The sequence below is a fragment of the Pholcus phalangioides genome, unplaced genomic scaffold, assembly GCF_987345545.1.
Source record: "Pholcus phalangioides strain wild (caught in Gottingen) unplaced genomic scaffold, Ppha-v1.0 ptg000015l_1, whole genome shotgun sequence".
NCBI classification, from domain to species: Eukaryota; Metazoa; Arthropoda; class Arachnida; order Araneae; family Pholcidae; genus Pholcus; species Pholcus phalangioides.
In genome coordinates, this window is record NW_028301608.1 from 35286434 (window position 1) to 35309448 (window position 23015).

At 34.8% G+C, this 23015-nt stretch overlaps 1 protein-coding gene across 1 annotated transcript in view; it reads left to right on the forward strand.

Annotated features, from left to right (window-relative positions):
* Positions 1 to 19305: 19305 nt before the first annotated feature.
* LOC149075916 (uncharacterized) overlaps positions 19306 to 23015 on the forward strand; it is a 54539-nt gene continuing 50829 nt past the window's right edge. The window contains exon 1 of the mRNA XM_089243423.1: positions 19306 to 19394. The gene's annotated coding sequence lies outside the window, so the exon portion shown is untranslated. The remainder of the gene's footprint in view (positions 19395 to 23015) is intronic.

Sequence of the window (23015 nt, forward strand, 5' to 3'; positions counted from 1 at the left end):
TTCCCCCGTTTTGCTATTCCTTCTTTCTCAGATGGTTTTTAAAAGAGTTTTCATGCTTACATGCAATTGAAATCTGTTTTTTCCACGATCTTGTGTATACATTCGAGTGATATGGAATACCACTTTTATTTTTTCGATTATTCCGTTTAAGAGATGATAGAAACCTGAAACCTGCATTTCTCTATAAAATTTAGTTTCTCGTCTTTGCATTGATAAGTGCATCGCATTTAAAAATAAATATTATAAATAAGAAAAAAGGCATTAAAAATAATTTTTGTTTTAATAATGAAATACTCAGGTAATGTGGAATAGAGGGCTCAAAATGAAGAAAACTAATTCGAATTTATCAACAAAAAGATTTAATGAGTCTATGACTGTCTCTAAACCTCTCTCAAAACAAGGACCAGTAACTCAGTTTTCTATGCAGCAATTTTTGATGGACCACGTTGATCCCGTAATTTTTGTGTTTCCAATTTTTTTATACATTTGTCCCGTTTTTTCAACGATACTTATTTGAATTTGTAATATTTACTAAAGTCGATAATACACACACACGCAGTGTTTTCATAATATAAGTTGTATTATCTTATATTATTACGATAATTGATAAATATGGCAAAAATTGAAAAAATATTCATCTCCTATATTTGCCAGATTTAACGTTTTTTCCGCAATTTTAATTACGATCGGTGATTGTGCCTACTTTTGGATATGTTTTTTGATGATAATTGGCGTATTTCACGATTACACTTATTATTTATGATCCCAGTTTACCGTATTTTTCTCAATGAAATATAATAATTAGAATTTTTTTTTCGTGACACACTGTAAAGTTTTGTTGACTGACATTTGTAGTTGCCCTTTATTTCCACATCTTGAATACGGGATATTCAAGATCGCAATTTCCCAAATTCTCCTCGAGAGTGTATGGTGAACCTGAGTATGAAGGTATAATGTTCTCTGAACTCATATGGATATTACGAATATGAATTACAACACATGAATGATTTTATTGAGTAGAATCACCTATGCCATCGTCGCGAACCACCTCTGGTTCGCGCATCATAGGTTGAGAAAGACCATGAAAAAGTAAAATTTCATCATTTGGTTTTGCAGTTGATAAAGCGGTAATATGTTATAGTCTATTTACAAGAGTCAAAAATGCAGTCTTCCTATTCTGCCCCAAAAAAGTCAAGGTGAATCCACGGAGAGCAGGACAAACATTTCTCGACATCTTTTATTCCATCTTGAGGAAATATTCTAGTCCTACTCAGATAACACTTATTGTATTTCATGTAACAAGGCATACCATCTGTGAAAAAAAAAATATCGTTACATTTCGTCATTTTTGAAACATATGACAACCATATTTTTATGGGCATCTTTTTATCAGCCGCCTCGTTGGGCATTTTGCCTGTTGTGGCGTTGTATTTGTATTTGTATCTAACCGGAGAGAATTGCTTACAAAAAATGAGCACAACACAAATGAGACGCAACACTCGTGATCTTGTACATTCTTGAATACTTGCGATCTTCTTGCGCCTAGTTTCAAATTATTGGGCGCATTTCTAATAATAAACACTTTTGAAAACTTTCCTGAGTAAATTTCTAAAAGTGGAAAAACAAAATATTCTCCTACAGCAGCCGTAATGATGATGACAATTGAGCGGTACTGATTCTATAGCATCATGGGGACATTTTCAAGTACTTTAACACAGTTCTACTTAGAGGCAATACCTGAAGGCAGAGGTAACCTGGTATTACATGTTACCCGGAGGCACTATACTAATTTAAAATTCGCAAAATACATTTTTTAGTCGAATAAATTATGTGTTTTACTTCATTTCCTATTTTGATTCGTATTATTCATCCATATTTTATCGATTTAAAACATCAGAATCTGTATATGTGACAGTATAAAAAAAAAGAGTAGAATAAAATAAATAAATAAATAATAATAAGAAAATAAACGAAAAAACGAAATGAATCGTTTTTTCCCATTGATAGAATTACGAACTGCCATCAACCTGAGAGCGTTTGTCTATTGTCCAGCAGAGACACTCTTGCATTTCCAGTATCTGATGTCGACACCCCATCAAACACCTCGAATCCATCTCATTTGAAAACGTTGAATGCGATAAAAAGAATAATAACGTTTCGTATTTTATATTCCCAAAAGAAATAAAATCAAATTAATCGAGTTATAAATCTAATCACTTCCGAAATCTCGTCTCGGCGTTCAATCTTTTGTCGTTGCAAAACGAAAAAAAAGATGCATTACATACGCTGTTGTTACTTGCTTCGATAAATCCACCATTGACAGTATAAAAACAACAGTTTTATTTTCATTCTATAATGCCAAGTTAGAAAACTGAGAAAGTTTTCAGCACGTCTAGTTTTTCCCCCAAGATTCTTTTCCATAGACGCACTTAATAGATGGCGTCTTCGATGGAATAAAATCCACCTTCATTAATTCTTGAGAGCTTGAATAACACCACTTGTTAAGGGATTCCGGTTCATTGAATTTCCTAGTCTCTTCGATATCACAATTCATAGCTTCGAGACAGCCTGACTGAATAATCACAGACTATATCAGTTATGAATATAAATGCAATCAATAATGATTTCTTCAAAATTAAATTTTTCGCATTTATTTTATTTTATTTTTTGCAAATATTTTTCTGTGATGAAAGCCCTTCACGTTAATGTGCAGTTTGCAGTACTTTGATATTTTTTTCATGTTATTTATGAACACGCAATTCTTATTCACGTTATTAAATAAATTTCGCTAAAGAAATTATCATCACAATCGTGAAATATTTTTATGGGCTTTATAGAAGGAGGTGGAATATGAAATATATTAGTTTTAAGCGCGTGTTTGACGTGTCTGAAATGGATAAAGATTCTAAAATTGCTGTTGGACGTGGAAAAATATGAGTAAGCGCAAGAAAAATTGAGCCGCGTTGGTTTCGATCTAGTAGAATTATAATTGAATGGAAACAAAAAAAAAATTTAAATTTTGTATGGCCCCAATCAAAAACATTTCAATGAGAAAAAATTATGCTTCTTTCTGTTATACTACACCGAGAGAAATTTACCCTGTGGCATTGGAATCAAAATTCGTCGAGGTATTGAAGGTTGAGGTCTGACCTGGTCAGTTTGGAGTAGAGGTTCTCAACCGTTTGGGTTTCACAGTCCCTCTGTTCCAATAAGACGAATGCTAGAGACTTCGCTTTGTCAGCATGATTAACTCTTTCAGATTCTGATGCCACAAATATGTGGGTTGCTCTTTCCTCACCGTAGAAATTTTTTTCTTGACCTCATGGAGTTAAGCGTCCTGACTTGAAGGATTGCGTAGTTTTGGGTTAGGAATATGTGAAAAGGAACTTTGGGGGAGAGGGGGGCTTTCATCAGAGAGCAGCAGTTAAAGTTTAACTTTCATGAGGTTTTTAAGATGGCTTCATGGAGAATGTGCCTCCGGGAAAGTGTGATTTATTATATAAAATTTAGCAATAAAATTCTGGAAAAAAAATTGAATCTGAAGACGAATTAACATTGCATCATCTTGATTGAAAAAAATTTGAACGTAGGGTATTATTTTTTCACAAAAAAAAAATTAAAAATTTGAAAAAAAAATATTTACTGAAATTTTGTTTTTAATGCGTTGTTTGAGCATCAAAACTGAAAAAACAGTGCGAAAATTCCAAAAAAATTGAATGCTCAGGTCTGAAAGGATTATGGCCACGAACAACATTTCATTTTAAGCACATAAAAAATGTAATGACGTATTGTTTTTACATTTTTTTGGTTACTCATCTAAGTTCAAAGACTTCCCTGAAACTTTTCTTCAAAGAGTCCGTGGACCCCCGGTTGAGAACCACTGGCTTGAAACGTAAATGAGAAAAATTGATTATTCTAATGCAGTGTTTTTTTTCAACCTGTGGTCCGCGGGCACCCTGGGGTGTGTGTTTTTAAAGGATCCGAGGGATCATTTTCATTTACTATTATCGCAATGAATAATACATTTTGTGCTGTGAAATTGTAATTTTTTCATTTTTTTTAAAGATATGAATATAATTAAAAATATTTACAAGGTGTCCTGTAAGTGCTAGCACGGTCTTTATCTCATCAACCGTCCGTCATAAAGGTATGATTTAAACTTGGAAAATACTCAATAGGCGTTCAAAAATTACCCTGTACCAGTTTTGAGAGTGAAAATACAGTGTGTAACAAAATTTAAAAAAATAGTTTTTTATACGGTCCCCCTGTGCTCTAGCTTCCAATTAGAAAGTTACTGCCCTGTTTTTTTATGGTGCCAACAAAAAAAATTTCATGTCTCTAAGTGCAATATTCACATTGATTACCTACATTTTTAGATTTTTATTTTGATCATTTTTCATAATACAGTACTTTTGTCTTAAAAAGCAATCGTGGAAATTTTTATCCTTTCGAACACTTATAGTGTAGAACCTCTCGATAACGGACACCGTGGGACCAATAATTTTGCCCGTTGATGGGAGGTATGATATACAGTGGGACCTTGTTTATACGACTTTCACATTTATACGATGTTTGACTACGATCGCAATTGTGTGTGGTTTCTATGTTATAAAATAATTTATAACATTTTTATACTCCGAAAGTGAACACCGGTGCGGTGGTTATACATAATCAACAATTGATAAATTTGATGAAATTTCACTAATTTGATCAAATGTGCCCAACTCGCCCTCATTAAAATTTGATAAATATGGGAAAATTTATAATCGTTCTTCTCTTCTTGAAGCAAATGATTATTTTTACCCTTAGATGATACGTGCAATAAATAAATAAATAAATATAATATATATAATTTTTTTTTGTCCGCTATTGAGAATTAAGATGTACTTATGAAACAGAAATGTGCCCCTAGAACGAGCTAAAACACCTGGATGTCCGAACATTGGCTGACTTGGACCAGGACTCCATATGACGCAGACGTGACGCCGATTTGTCGTTGTACGACCTGCACGACAACAACTTGTGACATCCAACGTACGCGGACGGACCGCCTCCAACGGAATTGGAATTTGGTCCAGACGTGTGGTAAGGAAACTACAATATCAATTTAGATTTCGATTCTTAGACCACGATTCATCATAATTATTTTGTTAATTTATACGCTCGTAGTCGGACTAGTTACTCTGTTATACAAATTTATATAGACATATATACGCACGTAAAAATATACTCATTTAATAAAATTCCGGATCCACCCGTCTTTCGGGAACGCTTCGATATTTCCTTGGGATGGGAAGCGGTGTGTGTCCGGTCCTTCAACGTTCAATGTTCGCTATTAAGAGTGTCCGTTAACGGGGAATGAAATACACTAAAGCCCTATTCACCGGGACCGGGGATCAGAATAATGTCCGTTAGGAGAGGTTCCACTGAACATTCATTCGTTTTTCCGGAAAGACTGACTCTTTCTGACCGTTATTTATAATTTATTCGAATGAATTCAATTCCAATTTCTAGTAATTTAACAGCGAATGATCCTGTGATGAATCTCGAAATTTCCCGATCACTGATTAACAAGTGTCCATTAGAAATGATCGTTTATTGGGTCCCGGCATTAGTGCTATCGCAAGTTATACTCCTCTTTGCACTTACCAATCACCGCCACGACTATCATTATAACGTCGACTACTACTTCATATAGCATTCATTGATATACAGACAGTATTATAGGTACACATATAATTTAGCCGTGTATACTCACTATTGAAATATATGTTAGAGGGCTTCACGTTTATCCTTCGAATATAGTGAGCGACTTACGAAAGCAGTCTGGGATGTATGTTTTAGTTTTTTACCTAATTAGTCTGCTATATAATTAGGTTCACCCAGAAAATATAACAAATCGAAGTTATTTAATGTATTTTTTAATTATTCTTTAGCGACTTGATTGGCTGAATTCGTTCACTTAGATCTTTTTCTTTTTAAATCAATTGCTTTATTTGTTACTAGCTGTTACCAGTGGCTTCACTCGCATGGATTTGGTAAGCTGAAAAGTGCTTGGCGATGATTCCTTCCAATAATATTTTGAATCTCTCATGACCTCCTTGGGTGTTGCAATTCCAGAAATCCTGTTTTGGCGAGTTTCTATATTATAAAATACGTATAATACTGACCGAATTTAATATTTATAGCTTCCAGCGGTTTGGGCTCGGCGATGATTACCCTATATAACTTTTGAACCCCCCCCCCCCCATGTCCTCTTTACATATGAATTTTGAAAAATCCCTCGTTAGTCAGTTTTCACATTATAAAATAAAACTACTGACCAAATTTCATAAATATAGCTTCAGCCGTGTCGGCTCAATTTTGGGAATTCAGAAGTATCGGCTCAAGCTATATTAATGAAATTCGGTCAGTAGTTTTATTTCACGACTTTCAAGACTCACTAAGAAGGGTTTTTTTCCCCAAAATTCGACCCCTAAGGGGGTCATAAAGGGGTTCAAAGGTTATACAGAGAAATCATGCCTAGCCCAAACCGCTGGAGCAATATTTATGAAATTTAGTCAGTAGTTTTATTTTGTAATGTGAAAACTCACTAACGAGGGATTTTTCAAAATTCATAATGTAAGGAGGGGCATGGAGGAGGGGGGGGGGGTTAAAAACCTATGTGGGGTAATCATCGCTGAGCCTAAACCACTGGAAGGTATAAATATTTAATTCGGTCAGTATTATACGTATTTTATAATGTAGAGATTTGCCAAGACGGAATTTTTGGAATTGCAACACCCAATAGGGTGGGGGTCATGAGGGATTCAAATATTATTGGAAGGAATCATCGCAAAGCCATTTTCAGATAATCAAATCCGAGCGAGCGAAGCCTCGGGTAACAGCTAGTTATTTATATATACTATATTAGACACATTAGGGCCGCCCTTACTAGACACAAGGCCCGGTGTGAAAATAATAGCGTAGCGGAGCCACAGGAGTCTTTATAATTTCGGGGACTGTTTAGCCAGCACCTCCTAGAGATAGAGGTCTATCTCTAGGAGGTGCTGGTTTAGCCCGATTTTATATGTCCTGTGCGAAAGGGAGAATAGGCACATCCAAAAAATTTCTACATTATAACAAAATATACAGGAATACTAAAAAAATTTCTATCAAAAAATTTCTATTTAAAAAGTATAGAAACAATTAAATTTGAATTAATAAAAAACTAATGAAAATTTTTCTTACAGAATTTTTTTTTGGATTGATGAAAGAAATAACTTCAATACCAATTAAAATACCAGACCTAATTAAAGAAATTATCCGAGAACTAAAACAAATTCTGTATCGATGAATAAAAAATGAGGAAAAATAATCAACAAAGATAATCCAAGCTTCCCATAAAAATTCTGAATAAATGAAAGAAATAATTCCAGATTCGATGGAAATTCAGAATAAATTGAATAAATGAAATAAGTACTTCTAGAAAATTCTTATCGAATTAAAGAAATAATATTCCAGACATTTGCATCATTTTGATTCTGAATTTCTTTCATTTATTAAATGAGTCCCTTTCATTTATTAGAATAATAGGTGAAAGAAATACTTCTGGAACTGATGAAAATTCAGAATTATAGAATTTACGAAAGAAATTATCATTACTGCAAGTGCAGCTCCCCCCCCCCCCAAAAAAGCAGGACCCGGTGCGATCGCACCTGACGCACACCCCCAAGGGCGGCTGGAAGTCACACCAAAAAGTAAATGAAATCTAGCTCTTATAAATACCGTTATTCGGAGAATATTTAATACGAACTGAATTTTTACAATCATATAAACAGGGATTTAATTTCTGTAACGGAATATTGATTTTTGAAATGAATTCATGTTATTTTTGTACATTACTTTTGTGATTTACAAAAGTATTTTACTTTCTGTGAATAACGGCAATTCTCTTAATTATCTGTTATTTAATATTTTTTTCATCGTGAAAAATTGATTGGGAAATGAAAAAATATATCATTATTCATTAGTGTGTTTTTCAAATAATATTTTTTAAATTTCATCGGTAACAGTATGACTATGACTATTGCAGCGTTTTAGAAAATGATATTTTTAACAATGGTTTTAGAGCAATACACTAATCAGTAAAAAGAATACTTTTGAATAATGGTATTGAATAATGTCGATGGTAGTTTTTTTTTAAAGCAGCTGACGCGCTATACAAAAAGTTACGTTCGTTCTGCCGTTGTTCACCACTAATTGTGACGATAGATGGCAGCACATGGTTCAGAGGTAAACTACCTGCCAGGAGATTATCAACATGAACAAAATGCAAAGGATTACAACATAAACAAAATGCAAGGATTACAACATAAACAAAATGCAAGGATTACAACATAAACAAAATGCAAGGATTACAACATAAACAAAATGCAAGGATTACAACATAACTGCCGCTTTCTGGCATTTTCCCCGTATCATTATTAGATGGAATGTCTTTTAGTGGAAGAAATTTTTATTGGCCCTTTAGGCCGGTCGTCCACTGGCAGAAACGATAAAAAAGTCGCACACCGTTCCCTGTATTCGCAAGACTGATCCCATTGCACGAAAAGTACGAGAACTTCGTCCATTAGCAGCGATTCTCAGTGGTTTTCGGCTGCAAAAATTCCCGATTCCTGTGGGATCACACGACTCTTGCTGTATCTGCGGAGGTGCAATGTGGTTGTTTACTTTTTTCGCACCATTCACTCTGTTTTTTTAACTTTTCTCCTCGGTCTCCTCCCCCCCCCTCCCTCTACCCGCGGCGTGAACATGGAAGATGAAATTTGGTAATTGCCGTTTATGGGTTGTGTTGGTGAGTAGTAATCGATTAAATATAGTTATTCATTTATTTACAAGAAAACTTTCTCTAAGTTAGCGTCAGATGTTTCATTAAGTATGGACTTTAATAAATAAATTAATAAATTTATTAACAAATATCAAGGTTATTTAATTAACATACTCTTTCGCGTGGAGCGCAGACGCCAACTGAGTAGCGCGTAGAAGTCGCTTTCACTGGACGACGTCAGACGCCCTTTGTCGTCAGACTTGATGTCGGCTGTTGCCGCTCGCTTTGCTTGCCGCATGTATTCGCTTTGCTTGCCGCATGTATTCGCTTTGCTTGCCGCATGTATTCGCTTTGCTTGCCGCATGTATTCGCTTTGGTATACATGTATTCAATCATGTATACCGGCCTTACTCGCCATAGCAGAGATCACTATATTCCTTGTAAAATATCATGCCCTTTTTTTTTTTTTATGAAATAGGCTTTCTTCTGAGTTTTAGCAAGTGAAAAGTAAGGGGGAGGGAATTGTAGAATGTTTTTTGTTGAGAAATCGGCTGTGCAAAACATTGATAAAAACTGGTTAGTGCTAAAATACAGGGTGTTGCCTTGAAGTGGCGACAAACCTCAGAGGGGCGATATTAGGTATCAAGAGGAACAAAAATTGCCATTGAACATGGTATCGCAAACTACGTTTAGTTGGTGAAAATCGCAAAAGTAATTACGAAAGGTGTGACGTCGAGTGGGACAAAAAGGCCAATAACAAGTAGAAAAAATATTTATTTGACAGCATAATCACAACACGGCCTGTGCAACACAGTTCAATGTAAGAAAGTAGACGAAGAGAAATGATTACAGGAGACGAACGATAATGATTGTTCGAAGTTGCGGCCGCGAAGGTCATTGCACAGTCGATGACCAGCGACGGAGTAACGATTGTCAAAGATATCGGTTGTACCGGCGATGTCTGGATTTTCATAAGTATTTTTGCGATTTTCACTGACTAAATGTGGTTTGCGATACCATGTCTACGTCAATTTTTGTTCCTCTTCATGCCTAATGTCCCCCCCTCTGAGTTCGTCGCCACTTCAAAGCAACACCCTGTATAACAATCAGTGTAACAATCTGAATGCGCATCAAGTGCTGTGCGTAAATATATATTTTGTGCTGTCATCTATTTTCAAGTTGCGAGTGAATTGTAATGATTGATAATATTTGTTCCGTTGTAGGTCTGAGAGATCAGCTCATATTGATGCCTCGAAGTTGGAAACAACAGATAACAACGGAAATAATACTGGCATTATTTTTACAAATATAAAATAAATTCTCATTGAAAATTTTGTTTTCATAAATACAAAATCTGTGAGCTTAAAAAAGGTAGAAATGCAGTGTTCGGCCATGTATTTTCCTCGAACAATAGTTGTCCCGCATTTCTATCCAGAAAGTATGGTGAGCTTACTTATTAATGAATATTTTATTTCTTCATGTAACTGTGGGTGAATAACCATTTGACCGCGTGTGTCCGTGATTGTGTCCAATGACGTCGATCCACTGCATTTGGCGATAAATGAAGGAGCACTGAGGAATGCACTCTATGAAATTGAAATTTACTCAATATTTTATATGCCAATTATAGGAAAACAATACATTTTGAATTTTATGGGAGGGAGGGGGAAGCGCATCGAAATTGACCTTCTGACGCTGTAAGGGGTCCCCCATTGCTCCCACATCCGGTTACAGGGCCCCAGACTGGCCAAGATAGAGTTTTCAGGGGACCCTGAATAGTGAATTTATAGTGCGGAGAAAAGAGAAAAGGTAAGAATCGTTCCGGGCTGGAGAGCTGCTAGACCCACCTGGGGACGGGGGTAATGTTGTCCGCAGAGCATTGACTGGCGGCATAGGGGCCCGCGGTGAAGTAACCTTCACTACAGGTAGTCCGCGATATCAAAAAGGTTGGGAAACACTGCTTTAAACTATTGATTTTCAAAATTATTAGTTAAATTTTATTCTAAACTTTATAATTTATCTTTGACATTGTACATCTTTTGAATACGCAACTGTATACAAATAATGATTAAGTACTTATTTCCCCCCAATAAAGCTGACGCAACCAGTTTTCGTTGAAATAATTGTATTTTCAAAGGGAGGAAAAAAACATTCTTTTCAAGACTTTTCATAGAAATAAACTGAAAAAACTTTTGATTTTTTTAATATATTTTTTTGGAAATAGCTGTGTAAATAATGATAGATATTAGCTAACTTTTTTTCTTGGTATTTGGAGCCGTCGAGTGGTGCTAAAACTTCGTGTGAATCTTACTCGCTTGAGAATTTTCATAATTAGAGCCTTACTATATGTTTTGGATCTCAAAAATTACTCGGAAAACAACTTTTTAAAAAAATAATAAAAATTTCTACCTTTTTATTTTTAGTTTTCTCCCAAGTGTCTGAAAACTCATGGCATTGCCTTGAAATGAGATTTTTTTTTATTGTTGCATGCGTCTACGGAATTAAGTACACACGCAACTACCAACACGAGAAAGATTTTTGTTCGGAGGATTCTAATAATGATGATAATAATAATAATTACCGTTTCCGTGAAGATTGATCAGTAATTAATTGAAATAGAAAGCTTTATTCGTTGTTCTCCCGATGAAATGATAATTTACTCGCTTGTAAAAATATCGATTTTTAAAGATATTATAGTCTAACTAACACTCTTCGGACGAATTTCAGAATAAATTATGAGAATTTTTCCTGCATTCTTTCTCCTACTTGACAGGAGGATTATGGAAAAAAACATCAAATATTGATTAAACAAACTATATGACGAGAGAGAGAGAGGGAGGAAGAGAGAGAACATACCATTTCTCAGAATTTTATGTTAGTAATATCTTTCGTAATACCATCTTGACTTGTGAAATCAATGTGATTTCTGGACAGTTATCGGAAGAAATCTTAAAAGATCATTCTCTCTGCTGCATTCAATGAACAAATTTAATTAGTCTAGACATTTTTAGTTTTTTTTTTCCCTTCATAATTGTCTGCGAAAATTGAAAAACAAGTTTTTCTAAGTAATGTGAAGCCCTATTAAGAAGGGAGAAATTACACACACACACACACACACACACACACACACACACACACACACGCCATTTCATTTATCCTCTCTAAACTTCCAATAATTTAACACGAAGTTTTAAGGATGGAAAAAGATGCATAACATGTTTCCAATTTTTTTCCTAAACAATATTTTTGTTTTTAAAACCTAGTGATTTTGCATTATGTAATTTGGCTTGTACCTTCAAGGATTACGAAATGCTGACTGTAAATTATTTTATTGTTGGGAAGAAATCTGTTAATATTAATATTAACATGATTTAGAAATAATAATATTTCTACATTTCATTACTATGTTAAAAAGTAGGAGACTCCCATAATAGTAACGAAGTTATTATCAAAGAGTCTGTATATCTGTATAGATCTGTATTCGATCTCGAGTTTCGTGTGTGATAATAGTAATAAAGTAAATATAAGGAGGTTAAAGTCAGAGTGGGTTGTAAGTTACATTTTCAAGAGTTCTAACTAATTCCAGAAATGCAATCTAGAAGTGCTAAACTGTTGAAAAAAAAATGAACCAAGTCTATGTTTCAATAGTTTGGCGCCTCTAGATTGTGAAATCACAAAATTTTTAACATGGGATTCAATGAAAACAATGTTCCAGTAAAACCTTCTTTTTCCTCAAAATGAGAATTAAGCGCTTTACACCACTCTGATTATAACCCTCCGCACGTTTAGGAAATGAAATATTTTGTGACATTATAATGTGTATTAATTATTCATGCACATTATTGCATGTAATTATTTATACACATTATTTCCCACGAATACGAGCTGATATCCCCGTTAAAAAAGTCTCGCCACAGCGAACAACAGGCCTACAACGGTACAAACATTCAATCATTACACTTTACTCGCTTCTGAAATATAGATGGCAGCACTGAAAAATCAGACACAACATTAGGTATGCACTCAGATTGCTGGGTACACACACTCACACTACCGGCACAACTCATTGGGTAGTAAATTGCGCATGGCGATAGACCTGAACTGTGCTCGGTTTGAAAGAAAGAAAGAAAAGAAAAGGTTCACAGAGATACCTGATCAATTATTGATCATTTGATCATTTTTGTCGCGCCACGATCATTTTTCCCACACGAGGGCTAATTATACCGGGAGATACAATTTATTGCCGATTCCGAACGGCAGGCTTGTTTTTTATACTCATCGAGGGGTTGGTGCGCTAATCCCTCGATGGGAGACTCTTGGCGGTAGTAATTTTTTCCTGCGGTCTTTGTTGTACCTTTGTGTCAGGAAATTTTTCTGACAAGGACGAACCGGGTGTCGAACTCCCGACACCTCTAAGCATCCTTTGGTATTTTAGGCGAGCATCTTATCGACCTGGGCTACCGCACCCCTGATCAGTTATTGAGACGGTACGAAAAAAAAACAAAAAAAACATGAGTGATGATTAGAAAACAAACAATAAAATTAATTAAATAAAAAAATCAGTTTAAAACCATTCAGTTTAAACCTAAAGTAAGGGGTACATAAGTCTCATACACGTTTTCAGCGGGTACTGGAAGCATGAAAAGAGTCGAAAACCCACAGTATCTATCGAGCTATATTCCTTTAGAAAATGCCCAAAGAAACCGCTCCGAACAAGTATCAGGAAAACAACTCTCGATTGAATACCGGAAAACATCCCGAAATAGATACAGTGATAATAACAATAACAATTTTTTTTCAAAAGAAAACCTACGCAGTTACATATTTACTTAATGATTGAAGACGACAACTGAATTACGCCGCTGCAGACCTTCTTCAAAATGAAGAAAATTAGAACTCACATATTTTCAGCAAAATTACCGATCCCCATTAAATTTAAATAGCTTCAGATTTCATTAGAGCCAAGCGATTCAATGCAAAAGCGCGATTGCCGTTTCAAGTATTTTCAGTTTAAGCTTCTTAGAGGTATCATTTTTATTCCAAACCAATTATATGACAAATAAATGCGGGAGAATAAAATTGCATTTCTAGGAACGAGATCCGACAGAAAGTTATGCTATTAAAGAGATTAGATTGAAAATAGATAATTTCTGTGGATAATATTTCATCCTTATTTGAACTATTCGGTGTATTTAATGCGATTGGATAAATGTGCGGAGGGAAAACATTTTTTTTTTACATTATAAATCAATTTGGACGATGAGCGTTGTCACATTTGTGAAAATCTATATTTTTGGTTCGAAATTCGAAAGAGAGCCCTCTAGTAATAAGATACCGGTTATTCTTTTCTGACATTTAAATGCAATTTTAATTCGGCAGATAATGAAAAGCTAAACATTGATGAATCGGTCAGCTATCCACATTCCCCTCAAACTGTCGAAAGATGAGTGTCTTTGCCCCGTTCAGTAATGATGATAAAATTGAGCGAGGAAAACATTTCCGAATATCTGAGTGTGTCTTTTATTGGATCAAATGTTTTATCCAGCTTGGGATTCCTAAGATGCGCAGTGTAATGTCAGCAGTTTTCATTTTGTTTTATTGCCAGGGCCTTAAAACAGGCACCAAGGGCTGCTCTCTAAGGAAAGGAAACCGCTTTTTTTAACGGGAGGAGATTCTTCAAGAAAACAGTATCCACGCCATCTACCGATGGATACGAGCAAAAAAAATCTTGAGAGAGATGTGAGAGAATTATGGAAAATGAATCGATAGGTAATATTTTAATACGCATCTTTCATAAATGGAACATATCTGGCTACTAGATGGCGGCACCAAGTGGAAAATCTAGAGTTGGGGAACAATTCAGAATGATTATAGAGCAGTGGTTCTCTCAAATTTTTGTCATCCGTTGTTCCCTTACCCAGTTCATGGCTCATCTGTGGCGCCCATAATATTTTTTTCCCTACGAAAAAAACTCATTAAATCTGTGGTTTGCACCTTCGGGAGAATGTTTCACAAGGTCAGAAAATCTTAATGCTTTGTGTTTCAAGGAACCCTATGACAATAGAATGAAAAGGTGACGTACAGATCGATATTAAAAAATAATGAGTTAATTATTAACAATGAGTCAATCTCATCCATATGCTCATGGTTTCTCTGCTATTTTTCAAGTTCTCAGAGGGGGTTTCCGGATTCTCTTTGGTTAAGAATTCCTACACTAGGAGGATTAGAAGACAGATGGAATAGCCTGTGTACCTGGTTATTAACCTGCTTTTTTTTCGCTAATAATTCTTATTAAAAATTCAACGTAAGGGATCTGTTTTAAAAATTAAAGGAAAAACTACAAGAATTCGGCATTCTGAGGTTATTAGGGTGTTTTCTATGCTAACTGTAGTGCTCATATTAATTTTTATGCAAACATGTTACAAACTGTTCGAGCATCATGGCAATTGTATCTAAAAATCTCCCCCCCAGCAGAACCACTTCCATTTTTATTTCTTCTAGAGCCACCCTTAAGGGGGGGGGGAGGGGTGCGACAGATATGGCTGCACAAAGACCCACATTCGCATTAATAGAAACGAAAAAAATAGGGATTAACTGACAATTTTTTTTAATAATGTCAAAAAGTGTAAGCTCTCTGGCTGCCCTTCTCAATAATGAAAATGCTTATGAGAAGCTAAATTATAGCTTAAGTTATTTGCCCTACTCTCACTGGGCCGTATTAAAGATCTCACACTTCCTGGGGCCCAAATATTTTTTGGAGGCCTCTTGAACCCGATTTATGTACTTGGGGGGGGGGGAGGGATCAGAATTAAACAAACAGACATTCTGAATAAAAATTATATGAAAATATGAACTCAAAATTGGATGCAATTCTATCACACGAAAGTGTGTAAATCAACACAAAAATTGATCAAAATTCTGAACTGATGAAAATGTTTGACTAGTGTAAAAATTCAAAAACTAATGAAAAAAATAATTTGAAAGCTAATGAGAAAATTTAGAGGTGATGAAAATTTGGAATTTATGAGAGAAATCATTCTATAATTAATGTAAATTCAGATTTTTTGGAAACCCAAAATTAATGAAAGAAATGGTTGAAAACTAAAAAGAAATACTAGACTAAAACGAAGAAAAATATTCCATGATAAATGGAAATTCCGAATTTATGAAATTTCAAAATTACTGAGCGAAATAATTCTAAAATTGAGACAACACAGAAGGTCAAAGAACCCAGCTATTATTCTTGCACCAGGTCCAGCGTCTGATGAGGAGCGACTCTAATAGACAAACAAAAGCAGAATAATAATATTAATAATTAATAATAATTAATCACGCTGGACAAAAATGAAACTGCGTACGACACGAAAATATGCATATCCGTATGATTTTTACCTGCTGAACATGAATATAATCATGAGAAAGTTTTATTGGCTCTTGTTTTGAGTTATTATCATGTTAACAATTGAAGGATGCTTTATGAGCGTTATTGTATGGTGAAAAGGTGGTAAGCATGGGCGGGCATTGCCCCCCCCCCCAGCGTCAAAGGTGAAGTTGACTAATCTAATGTATATATGCGTATATATGCATATATGAATTGACATCATCATCATCGTGCCCCCCCCCCCGAAATAATGACCGTGCCCTCCCAGACTTCCAAATCTCCGCCTATGGTGGTAAGGACCATAGAACAACGATACTAGGGAAAATGGCCAACCACGATGCAGGTTGACTACTACTAAATCACACATGCACCTTGTCCATATTCATGTTGGAATGTGAGTGTACGTGTTTTGAACCTGACGTGGTTTGTTTCTGTGTAATGCTTGTTATGTGTAGTGCTGCCATCTATCAGATCTATCATCAATTTTTCTAACTATAAGTGAGGTATGATGATTGAATAATTGTACCGTTGTAAGCCTGTTGTTCTCTATGGCGAGACTTCTTAACGTGAAGATCTGCTCACGTTTGCACAGGCTGACAACTGTTGGATAATAATTGTAAGAGATATGCTCCTTATATGCCCAGTACAAGGTCAATGCAAAACGAAGTATGTGCCAGATGCCAATAAATGAACTATTGTGCTATAATACATTTGCGTTCCTATATATATGTGTGTATTTTTGTAGATACACATATTATATTATGTCAATGAAGTTTAATATATTTGTGCTGTTTTTTCTGCATATTAATATATATATATATTCTGATTGCTGTTTTTCCCTGATTGATGACGATTCATCCACATGTTATTTTTACCGCGTGCGATTGATTTTGATTTACATATGGACGATTCTTAAGGATTTATTATGACTTACACATATACGATTCTTGTTTCATTTTCTTATGTTAATGCGAGCAAATTTGTCAGCTCGCTCTTTTTCTTTTGTACCTACTTCAGAAGTTAATACGGGTTTGTTGGACGTCCGGATGCACCCATTCCCCGGGAAACGCTTCAAAATATTCTTTTGGAGATGTGGAGCGGGGTATTACCAGTCCATCAATGTCAATGCGTATTTATTCAGGGCCAGCCTTACCAGAAACGGGTCCCGGTGAGAGAATATTAGCGTGGTCGAATGTCAAGAATTTCGGAGTACCAAAACTGTTTAGGACCCTTTTTGCCCCGACTCAATATATTTTGTTGAGGATCGGAATCGACATTTATTATTTCAGAGTACACAGGAATGCTGAAGAAATATCCATAAAAATATTTAAACTCAATTAAATGTAAATTAACACAAAAATTGATGAAAATTCAGCACTGAAAGTAATTTTAAACCAATAAAACAATTTTTTCCCGAAAGCAATGAAAATTTTGGAATTGAAGAATTAGAAATAATTGAAAGAAATAAGTCCAGCACCGATGAATTTTCACAATTAATGAAAGAAATAATTCCCACACAAGTTGATAGAAAAATTCAGAATTAATCGAAGGAATATTCTAAAATATTGATAAAAATTGAGAATTAGAGACAGAAATAATTCCAGAGATAATGAAAATTCAAAACTAATTAAAGAAATGATCCCAAAAATGACAATTATAATTCCAGGATGGATAAAATTAAGAACTAATGAAAGAAATAATTCCAGAATTGATGATGATTCAGAATTGCATGAAATAATTCCAGAATTATAATGAAAATCTCCAACAATTTACCGTGAGTGAGGGACCTCAAAAAGCGCGTGTGACCGCACCTGTCGCACATGCTTAAGGGCGGCTCTGGATTTATTTTGTTTCCATATACTTATATTGAGTTTCAATGTATTGTATTGTGTTATTATATACGTATTAAATTTGTAATTTCAGAGAAAACCGGAGCTAATGCAGTTTTTTATGGTTAAATTCGTGTTCAGAGCACCGAATTACATAAGAGATGACTGTTTATCAGTGTTACCAGTGTTACAGGCACTGTATGTATTTTATGTATCTAGTTTTTACCATCATCCACGTTCGGTATGATGATATAATACCACTTCAATTAAGTTTCACTCAAAATGAAAACCAATTGTGGGCTTCATCAAAGTGGATTATAATTATATTTATGAGTGCATTCTTCGAATGGTGCATCGAAGAATTATTCAATCATGATATCTAACTACAGTGGAACCTCGATATAACGATATTCTGTGACCAAGGAAAAATATCTTGCAGGGGGATTATCGTTACATCGAGAGGCAACATTATCAGCATGTGACATGAAATTTATGGTGATGCTGGCATCTTTTATAAATCGGCGCGTTGTTAGTATCACCAGAAAATGTGCTTTTGAGTATTTATTCGCTGCAAAATATTTTATTGATTAGTTGGGGGTTTACCTCTTCACAGGATCAATACCCCTGTAAAGAGGTTTACTGTAATGCACTTTGGTGTATCACATAAGTCGCGATGCCGAAAACAACTTCATCAAAACTTTCGGTGATCAGGTAGCACCAAACACCGATATTATTGGATGTCCTCGGAAGAACTTCCTTATGTGACGATTTTAAAATTATATTGAAGAATATTTTGAGTGAAATATAAAAAATGTCGTTATATAGGGTTTCAAAATCCCCTCAAGAGAAATCGTTATAGAAGGGTTTATCTTGGAAAAGGTTGTCGTTGTATCGAGAGGAGTTCAACATTAGAGTATGAGTGATTCCAAACAAGAATTGAAAAATTATCGTTATAGAGGGATTTATCGTTATATCGAATATCGGTGTAACAAAGTTTCTCTGTACGTACTTTTGGACGGCATCAAATAATGTAATTGGTGGCGCCATCTCCATGTGAGAAAAGTGACACGAAAGCAAAGTTGACGAAATTACCTATCGAGCAAAGTAAGTTCATTGCCATTTGATCGATTGAGGGTAGAAGTGAAGAGAGGTGGCTCCTGGACATGTTTCCCAAGCGTTTCGGTCTCGCGTCAGCGCTCGCAAACAGTTAGTTCGGATTTACAGTAGTATTGTGTGGTGTTGTTTTGTTATTTTTCTTCTCTCATGTGTTATTCTGCAAAACGAAGAAAAATGGTTCTTACCGTTGGATAACAATACATACAATAGCAAGCTCATCACTGGAAACATACGTGTACACTTTCTTCGTGTTTACCCGGTGAGTTCCCGTTATTTCTCTTCTTGTATTCTAGGTGTTTCAAACCTAAGACTTCTCTAATGCCGCCGTTACAGTCTCCGCGAGACTGACAGACATCGCGAAGTCTAGCATAAGCATAACCATGTGGAAGATAAATCTTTCACTCTCCCGTGCTTGTTGTTTTCAAGAATCCGAAAAAGGCGGAACCTTTCTTAAAAAATCATTTAACACACAAAAAAAAATATTCCTTAGCGTGAAGTCGACACAATAGACAACTTTCAAAAAACTGGAAATTTTATTTTTGGAAAAAGAAGCAACAACTCCCTAATTCGCAAAAATTAAAATACTGTTTTAAAAAATAATTACTAGTATAACGTGTAAGGACACACACACACACACACACACACACACACACACACACTCTCTCTCTACAACCGTAATCATTTCGTACAGTTTTCATCAATTCATTTTTTAACTTTATCTTCAAATGTTCAATCGTGCGCTGTAAGTAACTGGATTCATCAATTAGAATTCATTATAATCAATTTTTATTTTTAACCAGCATTGAGAGGAGCTCTTATATATATATATGTGTGTGTGTATGATCTTTGATTTGATTGATTGATGAAGGACACTTCATCAACACTTTTATTTATTTATTTATTATCACATCTCAACAGGCTGAGCCCAATTATAGAGATGGAAACCCACCACGGGCATGAAAACACCAAAAATACAGTAAAGTAATGAAAATATAAAATAAAAGTAAAATAATAACAAAATAATAGTTCATCAAATTTACACGTTAAAAATTAAGTTAACTTGAGTCAGTTGGACACTTATGCTGTAGTTTCAAAGAACCCCTCCGTTGGGGGAAGTTGGTTCCCGATTTTAAAGCGCGAATGCGAGTCGATCTCTCCGTTAAAAAATCTCGCCACAGAGATCAAAAATTCTACAATGGTACAAATCTTCAATCATCACAATTCACGCATAGTTTGAAAAATTTATGGCAGATGACAACACTACACAAAGATTTAACTCATCCAATGTACGACAACGAATATGCTTAATATCCAACATTTGGTTTTCCCCACCATAATCATCATAAAAACTCACAGTATACAGAGAGAGAGAGAGAGAGAGAGCAGCATGAAAATCAGGGAAAGAAACGTTGTCCGTAAGTTTATGCTGTTTCCCAACTTCCCTCCGATTTTTGAATTCAAATATCTCAGTTAATATTAGAAACTAAGAATAATTATACTTAGGAACGTGAAATACTTTTGGTTGGCTTCAAGAAAGACGGAGCAACAACTTTCTAATTGGGTTTTGAAGACAAACAAAAGGGTGTCCGTATAAAAAGTTAATTTTCATATTGTGATGAACAGACAACCAACAACCTCCTTACATCATTAATGACGTATCTGAGTTCTACACGTTGTTTGGATACTTTTTCTAAATGTAAGTATGCCTCTCTAGGATAAATGGTTCTCCAGTAAAATATGCGGAAAATTATGAAATCACCCAGTATGTGCAATATAATTTATTAAAGCAAGTGCTATGTCATCATTCGTTGAAGTAAATAAAATTTTATTGCCTTAGCAAAACTGACATCATGACCTTTGAAGTTCTTCAAAATTAGCATATAATTCATAAATTAGTCGGAATTTACTTTTATATAATTATTGTAGTAATAAAATTTATCCACACAGTGGATTTGAATTTTTGCGAAACATTTATTTGAAAAAACAGCAATGAGACACTCTACATAATGAAATCGGCTACATATTTGCAAAACATTCTAAGCTTTTTCAACGATGGTTCGTTGTTTAAGGAATGAATGATAAATCGGGCTAATTCATCACTGAAGGAATTTTAGAAATGTTAGACTATACGCGAAACCCAAAAGGGGAAGACATTTCCAACGTCGTGGCAAACTGTATCAAATTATGCACTGAGGAAAAATATTAACCTCCTGTGAACAAACTCGTAGCATGAGAAAAAGTGAAGCGTCAGCAATGGCTGATCAAAATGTAAATTTCGCTTCGTAACAGCGATATTGAAGTAAATGTATTTAGGCATTCAGACATTCTTAAACTGCAACTTTTCCGTTGCGCAATTTATCAACAGGTTCTTTGATGAAAAGAGTTGGAAGTAAGTTGCATTCTGAAAACCCGTGGCGATGATTTTGAACTTCATGTGGTTCAGAGGCTTCAAGTAGCTCTTATTCCTGCAATTTCTTCAATACTTGGAGAGCAATTTCGAAGGGCTACCTTATTGTACAAAAAATTTTTCGGGTCTTGCTATAAAGTTAAATTTTTTTTTACTGTTAAACGAGGGGAAACTTCCTAGAAATAAAAGATCAAGATGTTTCATTTCTTAATGATAAAACGCTGCGCTATATTTAGCATTTTTAATTGACATTACAGCACATCTGAATGACAAATATCCAAGGGAAAGATCATCATGTTATTAATTGAAGGAGCGTACACCCGAACGCAATTTTTATTCAAGGGAAAGATCAGCTAATAACCCATATTTTTCCATGAATTGACAAACTTATGTATAAATTGAATTTGCTCAAAAGCCATTTAGAAGAGAATATTCTCAATGATTTTGAGATACGTAGGTATAATAAATTTTATACGGTTTATTTATAACTTTTCTTTCACTTCCCTTTGATTCCAGTTGAGCAGTTTTATAAACATTTATAATTAATTTTTAATTGTTTATTAACAATTACCAATTTTTGTTACAAACTAAATAACAGATTTTTAATTATTCATTTTCAATAATTAGCAGCCCACTTGAAAGACAATTTTTTGAAGCAAATGGCCTAAGGTCCAATTGAGTCTGACACCCATTATTAGTGTAAACCCATATTATACATGTTATTGGGTGACGAAGAAACGCTATATTAATGAATTCTGTATCCAGTAAAATGTTTTGTAAAGTCCTTAAGATAATAAAAGATTTTTTATGGTACTTATTAATATGGAATTGACATTGGGAAAGAATTGAGAGTTTATTGTGCAGTATTTTTTCACAAGATTTGCACTTCATTATGACTTATATAATATGGCTTTTGAACTAAAAATAAAATCTAATTGAATGAAGAAAAGGAAGGTAGTAATCGAATGGAAAATGAGCTCTCGAAAGTATAAAAACCAAAAAATATGTATCTAGATTCTTAGGTAATGGCGAGTTTGATCTAGAGAAACGGGAGTGGACAGAAATAAATGGCTCATTCGAAATTCATGCAAATGCACTGAATATAGAAAAACCCATTTCTCTCCGCTGAGCGGAATAGCGTTGAGCTCGAACAAATATTTTCATGTTACCTAAATAAATAGCTCGGCAACGTATTTTCATATTTATAAGAGGGGGAAAAAAGCAATTACGGGTATTGGACATTTCGGCCTTCCGAGAAAAAATGGCTGAATAAAATGACGAAAGAAAAATGTTACAATATAATTTGCGATTCCTATTCGGGATCTGCGTGGTTGTCCTGATCACATTTAAGCTCCTCCCATCTACATCATCACGTGATGAGCAACAGACTTTGCCTGTCTTTCCCCTGATCCTCGGTTGCGACGTTTTCTATGTTATTAATTGAAGGAGCGTACACCCAAACGCAATTTTTAT